The sequence below is a fragment of the Octopus sinensis genome, linkage group LG6 (genome assembly GCF_006345805.1).
Source record: "Octopus sinensis linkage group LG6, ASM634580v1, whole genome shotgun sequence".
Classification (NCBI taxonomy): Eukaryota; Metazoa; Mollusca; class Cephalopoda; order Octopoda; family Octopodidae; genus Octopus; species Octopus sinensis.
Genome location: NC_043002.1, coordinates 77,820,466 through 77,831,630, shown reverse-complemented (window position 1 = coordinate 77,831,630; position 11,165 = coordinate 77,820,466).

The following is an 11,165-nucleotide window of genomic DNA, read 5'->3' as shown; positions in this document are numbered from 1 at the left end:
TAAATTCCTTCTGGGCTAGTGGTGTACATTGGCTGGTAATATGCCATACGGTTTCACCGTTTTGTCCACAGATTCTGCACTTATCACTTTCTGCTGTGTTGTCTATTCTGTATTTTATGTAGTTTGTTCTTAGTGCTTGCTCTTGGACAGCATAGATTAGAGCCTCTGTTTCCATTTTTAAATCACTTTTAGTCATCCACAGCCATCTTTTTTCTCTGTCTATCTTATCTTCAACATCTCTATGAAATTGACCTTTCATTCTTTTCTTTACCCATCTATTTTCAGTTTCATTCGTTTTCTGTTTCTTGTACAGTGCTTTATCTTTGCAATCTTTTATCTTTGCAATCCTACACAAGCCTGACCTTCTTACTTTTAATAATAGTAGTTCTGTGGCATTTTTTTACATACCATGCTATGTTGTTTTCTTCTGTTCTAATGCTGTGTACGCATCCAATAAGTCCTCTTCCCCATCTTTTTCTTGGTACGCAGTCTATCTGTTTTACTTTTTGGATGGAGTGACCCATATCTAGTTAGCAACTTCCTTGTCTTTCTGTCTAAGCTGTTTAATTTGTCTACTGTGCATGCGATTACCCCTGCTCCATATCTAAGCCAGGTGTTGATAGCTTCAATCTTATTCCATCCATTTAATTTCAACTTAAGGATCAGTCTCAGTCTACACAAGTACTCCACCTTAAATTCACTTCTTTCTCCATCAATTTATCCATTTCCAAAATTCCCAAGTACTTATAGCCTATCTCTTCTATCTGCTTCATAACCTCCCCTGACAATTATTATTATTATTATTATTATATTATTATTATTATTATTATTATCATTATCATTATCATTATTATTATTATTATTATCATTATTATTGCTGTTGTTGTTGTTGTTATTACTATTGAGTGAGAGAGCAGTGCATGCCATCAAAGTGACACTGGGGTAAAATAGACGAAGCCCAGTATACCCATCATGACTACCCGTCTGATAAGGGTACACCAGGTACATGCATCTCAACCATATGTGCACGACATGGTGATCTCATATCGAGATAAACAGACATTACCTTGCAGGTGGGGGCCCAGTTAGAATTTTCTTCTGGTCGAGTAACCCATCCCACTCAAATGGCCCTGGATAAGGGTTGTTTAAAGTTGTTGAACGAACCACCCATATTTCCAGAGGTGAATTATTCAAACCTCAAAGAATCCCTCTCAACACATGGTTATGATGCGCCCCCACTATTTCTGCTCATGATCAGAGATGTACATATCATCAGCCACTAAGGGATATGCTCAACTGGTTAAGGTCAAACAACTGACAAGCAAATCTGTGGTATTGAGCAGAATATTTGCTGTAGCCCATCTTTTATACCAAGACAAAACAATGTACATGATAACACTTCCAATCAGTTAAGATCAGAAGCCATGAGAGCCACTGCCTGGTACTGCCTCAGTTATTATTATTATTATTATTGAGTGAGAGAGCAGTTCATGCCATCAAAGTGACACTGGGGTAAAATATACGAAGCTCAATATACCCATCATGACTACCCGTCTGATAAGGGTACACCAGGCACATGCATCACAACCATATGTGTGCGACATGGTGATCTCATATCAAGATAAACAGCACATAACCTTGCAGGTGGGGCCCAGTTAGAATTTTCTTCAGGTTGAGTAGTCCATCCCGCTCGAAAGGTCCCTGAATAAGGGTTGTTTAAGGATGTTGAAAGAACCATCCATGTTTCCAGAGGTGAATTATTCAAACCCCAAAGAATCCCTCTCAACACATGGCTATGATGCTCCCCCACTACTTCTGCTCGTGATCAGAGATGCACATATCGTCAGCCACTAAGGGACATGCTCAACTGGTTAAGGTCAAACAACTGACAAGCAAATCTGTGGTATTGAGCAGAATATTTTATTATTATTATTATTATTATTATTATTATTATTATTATTATTATTATTATTAGTTGTAGTAGTAATAGCAGTTGTACTAGTAACAGATAACAATAACATAAGCGGTAGCAGTATCAGTAATAGCAAGCACTAGTTATGTTAGTAATAGTAGTACTAGCAGTACAATAAATACCAATGACTAATATATCATCCAAAGCCAAGACTAAGTACATAGTAAACATCCTAAAGGTTTAACATTTCTTCAAGGCTGCTGTTAAGCAAATGGCAGTGTGAAGGACCATAGCAATTTAGTCCAAATTGATGTAATTCTTCAAGATTGATGACAAACTAATGGTAAACACACACACACACACACACACAAGTAAATAGACAGGCTATACTCTCTCCATGACAAATGGTAAATGGATACAAAAGATAGGTGTTTCTCTCAAGACCATTAAAAAGAAATAATCAACAAGTGTGTAATAGACAAAATTCTTCTCAATGTGGATAGCAAAATGTAATGGAACAAGTTAAAATTATTTGATGAAGCTTTTACTTGGAACATGTTAGAATCGATAAGTAATTCATTAAAGAATACCTTCCACAGTATTCAAATATTTGGTTATTTCAGACTGTTTTGCATTTCAAAATGACGTTATATTTCTTCCTTTTTTTTTTCTGTTACTTTTTCTCTTTTCATTTTCTGTTTTCTTTCTTTATGCTGCTGTGTTGTTTTTGTGCAAACATCCATGACAAATTAAAATTCAATCTTTTTTTCTTTTTCTTTAACAAAAAATTTATTTCTTATTGTCAAAGTAAAACAGAATAAAACAACACCAATATCAAGACTAACACCAGCACCACAAAAGAAAAAAAAATTGTAATAAACCAAGAAAAATTATTTGGGTCCATGGAGACAGTTTGTAGATGATGTATTTTGTATGTATATCTGAATCATAGTAAATAGATGGAGTTAACAATTCAACATTTATTACAAAGCAATAGGTTTTAACTAACACACATGCATGAATACACATATATACACACAGGCATAGACACGTGTACACATATGCAGAAACATGTGCACAAATACATGCATGTGTGCATACACATATGTGCATGTACATACGTAAAGGCATCAGAACATTTCAACAGAAGACATATTCACATTTGAATTAAAAAGAAATTTACAGTTTGTTGTGTACATTAGAAGAGAGAGGGGGGGTATTATAAAGCTTGTGAATTTGAGTGGTAATGATGATGGTGATAATGATGGTGATGGTGACAATGATGATGGTAATAATGATGATAATGTTATTATGGTGTTGATGGAAGTGGTGGAAGTGCAGGTGGAAAATAGATAGATAGAGAGAGAGAGAGTAAAGAAGCGAGAAACAGAGAGAGAGATTGAGTGAAAGAGTGAGTAAGGGATATGTATATAGAAGAGAAAAAAACAACTAATAATTATAAAGAAAAGAGCAACAGGAGAGAGAGTGAAGAACAGAGAGAGAGAGAGAAAGAGATAAGGAGAAAGCAGAAGCAAATGAAGGAATCAGCCTTTGGGCTAGAAAGAGAAATGAAGAGAAGAATTCATGATGAATGTAATAGGAATAGAGTAGACAAATGGATAGGACGGTGTCTGGTTTCTTCTACATACAGCTAAGGCAGAATGGATGACCTAGTGTTTGGATGATTCACAGGTGGATTAATGAATAAAAGATGAATAAATGGATAGATAGAGAAATAGATATGAATGGATGGAAAATTTGGATTGGTGGATTGGCGGAATGAACAGATAGATAAATGGATGGATAGAAGAATAGAAGGTAAGTTGGAAGGAGAAAATCAAGGAAAATATAATAAAGAGAAAAAGATATGATAAATTAGAGATAGCTGTTGGTTGGGTGCTTCAGTGAATAACAGCAAAAGGATTTGGGATTGAAAGAGATAGAGTCAGCAGATAAGTAACTGAATGGATATAAAGTAAATAGATTGATAGATAGAAACTAAGATAGTTTGACTAGATTGCTGGGTTTATTGGATTGGATGGGAGAATGCTTGACTAGAGAGTTATATATATAAATGAAGTTGTTGTTGTCATAGATCAATTAAGCAGACGTAAAATGCAGGAGGAAATAACCAATTAAACATTGGAGTGGGATGAAACAAAAATTGAAGGGAGAAGATATTAATTTTAAAGCATGATTTCTGGCCACTTGGTCTATTGTGTTTTATGAACTTCTTGTATCAAACCTGGTAACTATTTCAAACTTGTAACACAGAATCATTACGTAGGTAAAAGGTTACTCAGTTACTTGTTGTTGCTGTTGTTGTTTAACCCATATCCACTCTGACTGAGCAAACCTATGATCAAAAGCATTCCAGCTATGACCATCATTCTTTTACATATGCTTTTTGATGTTTACATGGATTGGATGGATTTCTGAGACAGAGCAATGTGTGGTTGAATGCACTTCCTATCGCTGGCCTCTTAAGTTGCGTCTTATGATATACAGGTATATGGTGTAGCTTTTGTAAATCTAGAGTGCACATAGTGTGCGTTCCAACCGTGACAATCCTATCTGTTTTGAAATCTAGGATTACTAACATCATCATCATCATCATCATCGTTTAACATCCGCTTTCCATGCTTTCCATGGACGATTTGACTGACGTCTGGCGAAACCAGATGGCTGCACCAGGCTCCAATCTGATCTGGCAGAGTTTCTACAGCTGGATGCCCTTCCTAATGGCAACCACTCCGAGAGTGTAGTGGGTGCTTTTGCGTGCCACCGGCACAAGGGCCAGTCAGGCGGTACTGGCAACAGCCATGCTCAAATGGTGCTCTTTATGTGCCACCTGCACAGGAGCCATCCAGTAGCACTGGCAACGACCTCGCTCGAATGTTTTTTCACATGCCACCAGCACAAGTGCCAGTAAGGCGACACAGGTAACGATCACACTCGAATGGTGCTTTTTACATGCCACCGGCACGAAAGCCAATTTGTTGCTCTGGCAACGATCACACTTGGATGGTACTCTTAGCGCTCAACTAGCACGGTTACCAGTCATTGAATTTGATTTCAATTTTGATTTCCATTTCACTTGCCTCAACAGGTCTTCACAAGCAGAGTTTAGTGTCCAATGAAGGAAAGGTACACATAAGTGGGCTGGTTACACCCCTGGCATAGGCCACGAGGTTATGGTCTCACTTGGCTTGCCAAGTCTTTATGTTCATTTTTATTTTAAAACTAATTTGTGACTTAAAGAAATTTGGCTGTTATTTCATGTAGGTCAGGTAACTTTGGTGCTTCTGAAAGTGGGCAGTATTGGTTCTTGGAGTGTGGTGGAAAATTTTATATGAGTACTGGGAGACAAAGAAGATGATAGAGGTGATTGATGCATCTGTGCAGCTTTTTTAGTCATTGTCTCTTATTTAATATTGGTTTCAAAGTTTGGCACAAGGCCTGTAATTTCAGGGGAGAGGTTAAGTAGATTACTTTGGAACCCAGTGCTCAACTGGTACTTATTTTATCAACCCTGATAGGATGAAAAGCAAAGTCAACCTTGGCAGAACTTCAACTCAGAATGTATATATAGATGGATGAAATGCTGCTTAGCATTTTGCTTGGTGTACTAACAATTCCACCAGCTCACTGTCCTGTATTTGCTAACTTCAAAAACATTTTAGATGTAATATCATAATAAACTACTTATTTGCTACAATTACAACATTAACGATAATTTTGACGACATCAACAATAATAGCGGATTTTGAAACATGAATATGTAAATAAACAAAACTGAATAAATACCACATAGATAAATACGGGTATATCAAATACTATACAACAAGTTTATGGTATTAGCTCCTTTTTGTTTAAATTAGGCTATGAATATGTTCTACTTTTTTTTAGTATAAGTCCAAGTTCCTTAGCCACTGGAAGTAAGGTTGGATAATTGTTGTTCTGATGAAGGCTATCAAGCCAGAAACATGTGTCTATGACAGTCCTCTTCTCTCAAGATAATAAGCATGTCCTTTCCTTCAACTTTGGAAAATTCTTGACTCTTGAGATTATTTCCCTCTTCTCACATAGAGCTGGTCTCAATGGCCATTTGGTAAATACGACACATCCCCTAGGGGTGCAAATAAATCTAATTAATGAAGAATTTATGTTGTATTGTATTTGATATATACCTGTATATGTCTATATTGTTCAAATACATGTCATTGGCCACTCTGAGTTATTTCTCTTAGCTCAGTTTTGTTTGAATATATTTTTTAAAACTTGTTTCAATTATTAGATTGTGGCCATGCTGGGGCACTGCCTCGAAGAGCTTTTAGTTGAATGAACTGAACCCAGTACTTATTTTTATATTTTAGCCTGGTACTCATTCTATCAGATACTTTTGCTAAATTGCTAAGTTACGGGGATGTGAACAAACCAACACAGGTTGTGAAGCTGTAGTTATGGACTAACACACACACACACAAGGTTTTGGTTGGCCTGAGGCTATAGTAGATGACATTTGCCCAAGGTGCTACTCCATGAGACCAAACCTGGAACCATGTGGTTGGGAAGCAAGCTTCTTTTATTCATTTCATTGGCCACAAGGGCCTTACAAAGAAAGGAAGCTATGGGCTGGACATGGATATAATGAGATGGAATGATTAACGATATGATAATAATGAGGTCAACAGCAACGCCCACCAATTGCTGTTTACCCAAGCACATTGTTCTTTTATAAAACATTTTGAGGCAACAAACCTCTTACACAATAACACATTAAAGAGGCAATAGACCTCTTACATTAACGAAATACAAAGCCATTTTGAGGCAATAAATCTCTTACACAAAGTCCATTTAGAAATCAATAAAACAATCTTCTTGCCCAACCAGACTTCTCCTGAACAGGTTGTTCTCCCTTATGACCCTCGCAGCCACCTGCGAAGGCCAGTCAGGGTTCTCTGTGCAGGACAGAATCCCCTCCCTTTGGCTCTTCGTTTTGAGCTTCTTAACAAAGTGTTCCACTGTCCCTCCTTTATGGAAGAGGACCACAAATTCCTCCTCCGTATCACTGGTGGTAAGGCTGCATAGTAAGAAGCAAGCTTCTTACCATGCACCCTTACCTGCACCTATGGCCTCACCTATACTAACAATAGTTATAGTATTTACATATAAGAGGGTGTGTTATGGCAAGTAGTCACCTATGTCAAACTAACATTTAGAATGAAAATACTTTGACCTGATATAAGATGTATGTACATTAAAAATGGAGTGAATTGCAGCAACAGGTGCAATGAAAAATTGTGAGTAAATGAAAAGGGACAATAATTAAAACACACACTATTGAGTTAGACTGAAGTTATATCAGCTTTATTAAGATTGATAGTCATCCATAAAAAAACTTAAAATACATACAAATTCACTGCAGTATACCAAATAGGTAGAAAATTATAGAAATGTATGAAGGGCATCAATAAATTATTGACAACATAAGATCTGGTAGTGTTGATTTTGTTGTTCTCCAGGTCAGCTCTGATAGAGCAGATAAATAGCTAAATAGTCATCAAATAACATGGTATAGTTGTTGTGGTGGACACCCCCAAGTGAGAAGTGAGCTATTCCACTACTGATAAATAGTGGACAGACACAGTAAACAGTCTCAGTTGGTGAGATATGCCATATGGGCCTGTCACACAGATGACAAAATGCATCCTGATAATGCAAGACATATCAGTGGTGATGAGGATGCAATGAAAAATAAATCCTGTTGAAGAAGGAAGTGAACTATAAACAGTGAAAAATATATAAATTCTGATAAAACTGAAACTCTAACACAGAACTGAACTAAACATAATGAAAAATAATATAAATCTGTTTGTAGGATTTTAGTCAGGTCACTCTGTGTAAGTAGTGCTACTAGTAAACACTTTAGATTGGTACTACCTGCAGCATTCTGAAAAGAAAAATAATTCTGTGTGGAAGAAAAAATAATAATAAGTCGGTGTGAAGGAGTTTAGTCAGGTCATTATGTGCTAGTTGCGCTACCGGTAAACAATATAGACTGCTACTACCTGTGGCATTCTGAAGAGAAACATAATTGTGTGGAAGAAAAAATAATAATAACAATAAGTCCGTGTGAAGGGTTTTAGTCAGATCACTATGTGTTAGTAGTGCTACTGGTAAATGATGTAGACTGGTACTACCTGCAGCATTCTGAAGAGAAAGAAAGTAATGTTGTGGAAAAGAAAAAAAATCTCAAAGCAGGGAGGTATTGTAGTGGACACCCCCCCAAGTAAGAAGTGGGCTGTTCCTCTACTGATAAAAAGTGGACAGTCACAGCAAGCAATGTCAGTTGGCTAGGTATGCCATATGGGCCAGTCATGCAGATGATGAAATACTTCATCATAATGCTGGACATATCAATAATGTTGTGCTAGTGGACATGGTGGTCCATAAGCATTACTAAAATAGTGCTAATGGACCACAATGAGTAGAGATCTTTGATCAAAAGCTGGAACTTTTTGACTGTAATTCTACTCAAAGCTGAGCTGAAATCAAATAACAATTGGATGGTCAAATTGTTGGGAAAAGTCTCAATTTAGTCACTTGATATGCTAGAGATAAAAGCCAGATAACCCTGACACACTATTGTCTGAATATAAAAAGAAAAGGTTGGGGGATTCAACACCAACAAAATTAAGAGGAAAACTGTTCCAGCATTGAGCTTAAATTCAATAAGTTTAAAAAAGAAAACAATAGGAGACCGTTTCATTGTATTTAGAGGAAACCTGTAAATGATAACTTGACCTGCTAGAAGTAGCAGCTGAATCTGCCTCAAACCCCATGACAATGTTCATTTATTTATCCATTTGCTTAATGTCTCTTTTCCCAGTTTAGCATTGCTCAGATGGGAAGTTATTTGAGTCAGGATTTTGTAACCAAATGCTCTGTCACTAACCTTTACCCGGGTTTTTCAAGTAAAGCATATTTTATTCCAGAGTATTTTTAAAGTACAGAGAGACCAGCCATAATGTCAACAAGGCATGTAAACATCATCACTGTTCTGATCAAGTGGTGACGAATGTAGGATATCAGTTGTCATGCACATTTGCATGCACACATACAGCAGCAGCAGAAAATGCTACCACAACCACCATTGACAATGAACCATTGAGCAAGCCTCTGTGTGGTCTCTCAACATGCTAAAAATAATAGCTAAATCTCCTTTAAATCATACTCACTAAAAAAAATGTGACAATACATTGGATGATGTAATTCTAGATAACATTGTATCTGAGGAAAAGATGGTATGGTCATGAGTGGAATTCCTTTGTGGGTTTGCTACATTAGGACTGACCTGCGGTTAAATAGTGACAACAGCAGCTGTAATAGAAAACAACATTACACCACCGCCACCGCCACCACCACCACCGCCATCGCCACCACCACCACCGCCACCGCCACCACCACCACCACCACCAACAACAACTTCAACAACAAGAAATCAATAAAAGTGCCTCCATGTTGTAATTCAATCTACTAGAAAAAACAACCAAATTGTTCAAATCACGCCCTCTTAAAAAAGAACACATAAGATAAACTAGAGCTTGGATCCCACTTTTACTTGTTTCAGTCATTTGACTGTGGCCATGCTGACCTTTAGTCGAACAAATCGACTCCAGGACTTATTCTTTGTATGCCTAGTACTTATTATATTAGCCTCTTTTGCTGAACCGCTAAGTTACAGGAACGTAAACACACCAGCATCGGTTGTCAAGCGATGTGGGGGGGGGGGAAACACAGTCACACAAACATACACACACACACATACATATATATATATATATATATATATATATATATATATATATATATATATATATATATATATATATATATATACATATATACGACGGGCTTCTTTCAGTTTCTGTCTACCAAATCCACTCACAAGGCTTTTGTTGGCCCGAGGCTATAGTAGAAGACAATTGCCCAAGGTGTCATGCAGTGGGACTGAACCTGGAACCATGTGGTTTGTAAGCAAGCTACTTACCACACAGCCATACGAAAAAGACAGGATGGTCATTACTGGAATGCTTTCCTTTGGTCATAGGTCTGCTTGATGGGGGTTGATCTAGGGCTCAGCAACAACTGCACAAATGGCACAATGAAAGAGCCTTTGCTCAGTTACTTGACCTGCTAGATAAAGCAGCTCGGTTCTCTCAAATCACATAACTGCTTTTACCATATTTCTATTGAAATACACTGCTTTAACTCCATTTAATTTTGAAAATAATGACAAATTTAGTGAAATGAAAATTTGCTTTTGTCATTATTGACCTGGTTTTTGAAACAAATTGTAGAGGTGTGTGGCTTAGTGGTTAGGGTGTCAGCATCACGATCGTAAGATTGTGGTTTTGATTCCTGGACCGGGCGACGTATTGTGTTCTTGAGCAAAACACTTCTTTTCATGTTGCTCCAGTTCACTCAGCTGACGAAAGTGAGTAACGCTGCGATGGACTGGCGTCCTGTCCAGCTGGGGAACACATACGCCATTGAAACCAGGAAACCGGGCCCATGAGCCTGGCTAGGCTTTAAAAGGGCGCATTTATTTATTTGTTCAACAGTAAAAGAAAAACAGAAGCACTTATATATATGTGTATATATATGCATACATATATGATGATGATGGTGGTTGTTAAGAAGATGATGATATACATCTGTATAGATGCATAAATATACACATATATATTCTCTCTTTACTCTTTTACTTGTTTCAGTCATTTGACTGCGGCCATGCTGGAGCACCACCTTTATTTATTTTATTTGAAACAAATTAGTATGAAATTTTGATGGAAAGTTTTAATTCTAATCACTTTAAGTCTGGAAATCTCAGGAGGTTTTGTATTGAAAGTGTTAACCTTTTGGCATTTAAACAAGCCATATCTGGTTCAAATATTCTCCTTGTTTTATGTTGAAACTGACCAGATCTGGCTTCTCACACCTATCCTACAATGTCATTCTGAAAATAAACGATCACATCATTGAAATCTTAATGCTGTGTAACAGCTTTTATCTATTATCTTTTACTTATTTTAGTCATTTTTAAATGTGACCATGCTGGGACACCACCTTGAAGGGTTTTAGTTGAACAAATTATTTTTTAAAGCCTGGTACTTGTTCCATCAGCTCTTTTGCTGAACTGCTAAGTTACAGGGATGTAAACACACCAACACCGGTTGTCAAGCAGTGG